Source organism: Petaurus breviceps, unplaced genomic scaffold, assembly GCF_028583685.1.
Source record: "Petaurus breviceps papuanus isolate PSGF00001 unplaced genomic scaffold, PetGlider_PUasm1.0 129, whole genome shotgun sequence".
In the NCBI taxonomy this organism is placed as follows: Eukaryota; Metazoa; Chordata; class Mammalia; order Diprotodontia; family Petauridae; genus Petaurus; species Petaurus breviceps.
The window spans coordinates 2,249,396-2,256,679 of NW_027185665.1; the positions used below are offsets into that span (position 1 = coordinate 2,249,396).

Below are 7,284 nucleotides of genomic sequence, written 5' to 3' on the forward strand. Positions count from 1 at the left end.
GCTATTTCTTTTTTTAAGTTAATTTATTTATTTTTAGTTTTCCTCTGTGGTTTTTATTAAGTGATTTTGTACACCCATTGATTTTTAGGAATGCATACAAGCTACAGCAGAACTGACTTAATGAGTTAGAGTTTTTACAGAATTACTAAACATATAACTCAGAACTGAGTTACAATTTTTACAGAATTATTTTTTTTAATGATGTTATTCTTAGCAAATACCTTTCTGCTAAGGGAACTCCCTCTTTTGGTTGGTTTTATGATAATCCAAAGGGATATCTTGTTTCTTGATTTGCTACCAGATAAACCAGGTAACTCTTCTCCTTTCAATGTGGTTAACAAAAGGACATTCCCTCTAGAAATCTAATCACTAGACCTGACTTTTTTGAGAAATTGAACACATTTCTCTATCTAGACATGGTCTTTGATCAAAAAGGGAGTCCAAGGAGGCTAAAAACACCAGACCTAGGATACTGTTATACCATGAATTATTAATTTTATAAGACATAAAGAAGTATTGGTTCTGCATATTTTCCTACTTAGCAAGAATAAACAGTCAAGAGAAAAAGCTATCAAATTTCATACCTTAAAAACTAAAAATAAAAAAAAAATGTCATACCTTCTCCATCACACTCCAGGTAAGCCTTCTCTTTATCCTGCCCCTGTTCCAACTCTCCTCTTGATAACAGCCTTCAAGTGTCCTTTGTCCCAAAGTCCAAAGTCTCTTCCAGGTCTCTCAACTGATTTCAGGATGCCTTTGATGATGTTTGCACCATTTTTTTTAGGTGGCAGTTACCTAACGTGCCAGATTTCCTAGTTATGGCATTGTCAATGAAAGCAGGATATTTTAAATTATCTTTATCTTCAAAATAGTTGTACAGTTCTGTTTCCATACTTCAAGGAACCATGTTTTTGTTTGTTAGTAGGCATATCTTTCCACCAGAGAAGATTTTTGTCCTTCCCTATCTTAGTAGATAATTTCCAAGAGAAGCTGTAGTCAAAAAGTAAATCACTCTGCATCTCCTGGTGTTGAACCTCTCTGAAGTTAGTGGTTGGTCCTTGGAAAAGAGAAAGAATATGTTGATGGATTCATACTTGAGGTCTTTTCAACTTGGTTTACCTGCCAGATCCAATTGTACACTGACTTTACTTTCAAAGTCCCTGGGTCAGCTTCACAGCACAATGAGTCCCCAAAGAAGGACTGAAGTAGAGGTACTGAAAGAGTGTCATTTACAATTGAAGTTCTCTTCTATATCATACATATTATTGTATAAATGTGTGTATGTGTGTATATATACACATATATACATATACACACATATAGAGAGACAGATTTCCTTTTGAAGTGATCTAATTTTAGGGACCTGCCCTGCCCATTATGCTTGGGAGAGGACTCAATTTCCTTGTAGGTTCCCAGTTGAGCCAATACCTTAGTAGAGATTAAGTGACAACTAGCTGGTAGCAAAGCCCTGAGAATAAGATACAAGACTATATATATATTTGTAGAGACCTGGAAGAATGGAAAGAAAGGGGGATGGTACAAGTTGAGAGATAAACTCAGGAAGGTCTCCAAAGACAAAACTTCATCTGTTTCATAGTTTTGCTTCCAGCATCCACAGCTATAGCTACACCCAGTAAATCCACCAGGTCAGTGGCTATGTAGACTTTTTTCCTAAGAATTCTAAAAGATGAAGTTTCACTCAAGCTATGAGAAGGATATATCCACAGTAACTGAACCACAACCCCTCCTCTCTAAGGTTCATATTGCTGTTGTTGAGTCATGTCCTACTCTTTGTGACTCCATTAGGGGCTTTCTGGGCAAAGATACTGGAGTGGTTTGCCATTTCCTTCTCCAGCTCATTTTACAGATGAGGAAACTGAGGCAAACAGGGTTAAGTGATTTGTTCAGGGTCACCCTGTTAGTAAGTTTCTGAGGCCACATTTGAACTCAGTTCTTCCTGATCCCAGGCCCAGCACTATAACCAATGAGTCACCTAGCTGTCCTTCTGTCAAATATATGGCAGTAAACACATGACTAAGGTCAATGAGAGAAATAGAAGGCTGGAGTAGAAAGAGCAGTGAATTTGGATTCAGAAGATCAGGGTTCAAATCCCACCTCTGCCATTTACTACCTTAGTAGCTGACTACTTCATTTGGCCTCCTTGAATCTCATCTGTAAAATGAGAAATTAGACTCAAAGGTCCCTTCCAGTTCTGTGAGCCTCATATTAATATGACCTAAATTGAGACCTAACAGAGCTAGGGCTCTCCTGTAGAATAATCAGTATCATTCCTTAACAAGGAGTCCCTGAGACAGAAATAAAGGAAGAGAAAGGTTTCAGAAATGAAGCCAGCCAGTCAAAGTTAAAACAATTTCCGCTTTAGAGTAAGATAGATCATAACCCCATGGTTAATACAAGTAGCTGACTGTATCCTTTAACAGGTGACTTGTTGGGATTTCCTATTACGTTGTGAGAGACATATTACTGTGGGCATTCAGTCAATACCACTTGATGGTAGTGATGGTAAAAGAGACAAAGAGAATGAAAGGATAGTCAGTTCTTTTTCCCCTCTAACTCTAATGTAGCTGAACTCTGAAGAGTTTCTTCTTTCTTTGCTTTTTTTTTTGGAGAGGCAATTGGGGTTAAGGGACTTGCCCAAGGTCACACAGATAGTTTTTTTGTGTCTGAGGCCGGATTTGAACTCAGGTCCTCCTGACTCCAGGGTCGGTGTTCCACTGTGCCACCTACCCACCCCAGAGTTTCTTCTTTCTTAACATGGCTAAACATTCTGAAGAAATCCTCACAGAAATTGAGTTTTCCTAGCTTGGTGCTTTGATTGACCTTCCCTTAGAGTCTACCAAAAAAAAGAAGATGGTGAATAGACTCCAGTATTCTGCACGTGGGTGAAGAAATGAGGAAGCTTTTGACCACTGACAGGGTTCAGTGAGAAAGGTTTCCTGGTGTAGGTGTGGTGAAGTTGCCTGGCTGCTGATTTGCATCCCTAAATTGTGGGGGTTTTGGCATCTGGAGGGGCAGAATTGGATTGGTTGCTTTTTTAATCTTTAAATTGAGGACTACATTATGCAGAGGCTTTCACAACTTCTGTCTTTCCTTGGGGTGTGTCTTTGTGCATGTATGTGTGTGCCTGTCTGGTCTGTCTGTATTTTTAAAAGCTATCTTAACAAAAAGCCTTTCAGGTTCTTAGTGAACAGAAGAGACCAAGCCTAGAACAGGTCAAACTGCACCAAGTATGAAGGTCACATTCCCCAGAGATGATGGCATAGCTTGCCCTTTAATTTTCTTGGGGAATGCTATCATGAAACTTGTTTTTGCAGAAAGAATGAGAGCAACAGCTCAGTTTTCCACTTTGAGATCAATAGGAAACAACTGCGTGGGCTTGGGCACAATGGTGGGGGAAAGACCACTCCCCACTCCTTTGTGGCCAGTCTTCTACACTCAGGCCCAGTCAAAGACAACTTTGTGAAACTTGTCTTCCATGCCTTCTTCCCCTAGCCCTGGGCAGACTTTAGTACCCAACTGAGTAAAGTTTTCCCTTGCTAAATAAGCCTAACATTCCAACTAGGGATTTCATCCCAGGCTTAAGGCTTGATCCCTGTTCAAGTGCAAAGCACTGTTAAGAGAAATAGCACTTTAACTTTTTAAAAAATATTTTTTATTATTATTTTCTGTTTCTTACATCACCATAATTATCCCTCAAGGAAGTTACTTGCCCACTTCCCTAATTCAACCTTCCAGAACCCAAACTGTTGCAACAGCCTCCTCTTTGGTCTCTTTGTTTCCATCCTTGAGCTTCTTTAATACATCCTCAAGAAGTTTCCAAATTTATATTCCTAAAAAAAAGGTGGGGAAGATAAATTTCAATGGGAGAAAGGAAAGTGTAGCAGCAACAAGTATCATCCCTTCCTATTCAGTTGGTCCTGTGCCCTCTGTCTATGTATAGCTGTACACATATATACACACACTCAGATATGTTTGCCCATATACCCTCCTATATAGACATGTATGTGTATATATATATACATTTATATTCCCTTCAAATATTCTCATACTGAGAAAAGTTTCATAAGTCACAATTATTGTTTTTCCATGTAGGCATGTAAATAGTTCAACTTTGATAAGCTCCTTATGGTTTCTTTTCCTTGTTTACCTTCTCATGCTTCTCTTGCTTCTTATATCTGAATGTCAAATTTTCTATTCAACTCTGGTTTTTTTCATCAAGAATGCTTGAAAGTCCTCTATTTCATTGAATTACCATATTTTCCCCTGAAACATGATAGTTTTGCTGGGTAGGGGATTCTTGGTTTTAATCCCAGCTCCCTTGACCTCCAGAATATCATATTCCAAGCTCTTCAATCCCTCAGTGTAGAAGCTGCCAGATCCTGGGTTATCCTGATTGTGTTCCCACAATATTCAAATTGTTTCTTCCTGGATGCTTGTAATATTCTCTCCTTGATATGTGAATTCCGGAACCTGGCTATAATATTCCTAGGAGTTTTCTTTGGGATCTTTTTTCAAGACGTGATCAGTGGATTCTTTCAACCTCTATTTTGCCCTCTGGTTCTAAAATACCAGGGCAATTTTCCTTGAGAATTTCTTGGAGGATGATTTCTAGGTTCTTTTTTTTATCATAGCTTTCAGTTCGTCCAATAATTTTTAAATTATCTCTCCTGGATCTATTTTCCAGGTCAGTGGTTTTTCCCATGAGATATTTCACATTGCCTTCTATTTTTTCATTCTTTTGGATCCGTTTAATAGTATCTCGATTTCTTACAAAGTCACTTGCTTCCATTTGTTCTAGTCTAACTCTGAAGGAATGATTCTCTTCAGTGAGCTTTTGAGATTCTTTTTCCATCTGGCAAATTCAGCTTTTTAAGGCATTCTTCTCCTCATTAGCTTTTTGAGCCTCTTTTGCCATTTGAGTTAGTCTATTTTTTTTATTTGAATATTTGATTTTAAAACTTTCAATTCCAGATTCATTACCTTCCCCCCCCCCCGCAACCCACCCCCACTGGGGAGACAAGCAGTTCAGTATAGTTTGTACATGTGTAGCTAGTGCAAAATATTAACATAGTAGATATATTGTAAAAGACTGACTATATTTACCTCCCTCCTATCCCACCTCCCACTTGTTCTATTCTCTACTTTGATCCTGTTCCTTTTCAAAAGTGGGTGCTTCCAACTTCCCTCCCCCCAGCCTGCCCTCCTTTTCATCATCCCCCCTCTCATCCCCTTCCCCCCCATTCTCCTGGAGGGTGAGATACCCTTTTTAGTATGTATTTCCCTCCCTCCTCAAGCCAGATTCAATAGGAATAAGGTTGACCCATTCCCTTTTGCCTTCCTATTCTTCCCCTCCATTGTAACCATTTTCCCTTGCCTCTTCTGTATGAGATAGTTTGCCCCAATCTGTCTCTCCCCATCTCCTCTCATTATATTCCTCTCTCACCTCTTAATTTCACCTTTTAAGTATCATCCCTTCCTGTTAAATTGGTCCTGTGCCCTCTATCTATGTATACCTGTAAACGTATATACACACATTCACATATGTATTCATATGCCCGCATACCCTCATATAAAGACATAAATAAATAAATATATATATATATAATCCCTTCAACTACTGAGAAAAGTTTCATAAGTTAAAATTATTGTTTTTCCATGTAGGAATGTTAATAGTTCAACTTTGATAAGTTCCTTATGATTTCTTTTCCCTGTTTACCTTCTCATGCTTCTCTTGCTTCTTGTATCTGAATGTCAAATTTTCTATTCAACTCTGGTTTTTTTCAGCAAGAATGCTTGAAAGTCCTCTATTCCACGGAATGACCATATTTTCCCCTGAAACATGATACTCAGTTTTGCTGGGTAGGTGACTCTTGGTTTTAATCCTAGCTCCCTTGACCTCCGGAATATCACATTCCAAGCCCTTCAATCCCTCAGTGTAGATGCTGCCAGATCCTGGGTTATCCTGATTGTGTTTCCACAATATTCAAATTGTTTCTTCCTGGCTGCTTGTAATATTCTCTCATTAATCTGGGAATTCCGGAACCTGGCTATAATATTCCTGGGAGTTTTCTTTTTGGGATCTTTTTCAGGAGGTGATTGGTGGATTCTTTCAACTTCTATTTTGCCCTCTTGTTCTAAAACATCAGGGCAGTTTTCTTTGAGAACTTCCTGGAGGATGATTTCTAGGTTCTTACTTTGGTCATTGCTTTCAGGTAGTCCAATAATTCTTAAATTATCTCTCCTGGATCTATTTTCCAGGTCAGTGGTTTTTCCCATGAGATATTTCACATTGCCTTCTATTCTTTCATTTGTTTGGATCTGTTTAACAGCATCTTGATTTCTCATAAAGTCATTAGCTTCCATTTGCTCCAATCTAATTCTGAAGCAATGATTCTCCTTAGTGAGCTTTTGAGATTCTTTTTCCATCTGGCAAATTCGACTTTTTAAGGCATTCTTCTCCTCATTGCCTTTTTGAGCCTCCTTTGCCATTTGAGTCAGTCTGTTTTTTAAGGTATTATTTTCTTCAGTCAGGCTGTTGACACTCATTTCATAATTTTCTTGCATTGTTCTCATTTCTCTTCCCAATTTTTCCTCCACTTCTCTTATCTGCTTCTTAAGGTCCTCTATGGCCTGTAAACAGCTTGTATTTTCCTTTGAAGCTTTTGGTGCAGGTGTTCTGACTTCACTGTTTTCCTCCTGTTCCATGCCTTGCTCCTTCTTATCCCCAAAATAGGAGTGTAATGTTGGAATCTTCTGTCTGCTTTGTTTCCTTTGTCTGCTCATTTTGCCACTCAATTATTTGACTTTTGGGCTTTTTGCCACAGTAGGACTCTGCCACCAGACAGGGGAGTTTTCGTCCCAAATGCTGGGGTTTTCTCAGCTGCCGGAGGTATTAGATGGGTGCCTTCTCTGAGGTCTGCACATGCTCTGGCAAGCTGGACACACACCCCAGGACCTCCACCCTAGACTGCAATCCAGATCCAAGCAGGTTAAAGCAAGAGCGATTACCCCTCAGACTGGTGCTTGGTCCCCCTACACTCTGCAGGCCAGGAGCTGAAGCCCCTGCGTGGCGCTGGCTGGCTGTGCTGGCATCTCAGCAGTTTCTCGCCCCGGGGGGTAAAAGCCATGCACTCCCACTTACTGGGTCCCAAAGTCCAGACTGCACTGGCCTCTCACCTTGTCCTTCGCATCTATGTATTGATAAATCTGGAAACAGCTATAGCTGCTGCTGATCTGGAGTCCCTCTGGCTGGTGGGGGGGGGG

General features: G+C 39.8%; 1 long non-coding RNA gene across 1 annotated transcript in view; it reads right to left on the reverse strand.

Moving 5' to 3' along the window:
• Positions 1 to 3,656: 3,656 nt before the first annotated feature.
• LOC138172780 (uncharacterized) overlaps positions 3,657 to 7,284 on the reverse strand; it is a 22,627-nt gene continuing 18,999 nt past the window's right edge. Inside the window, exon 3 of the long non-coding RNA XR_011171244.1 lies at positions 3,657 to 3,851. This is a non-coding gene — a long non-coding RNA (uncharacterized lncRNA). The remainder of the gene's footprint in view (positions 3,852 to 7,284) is intronic.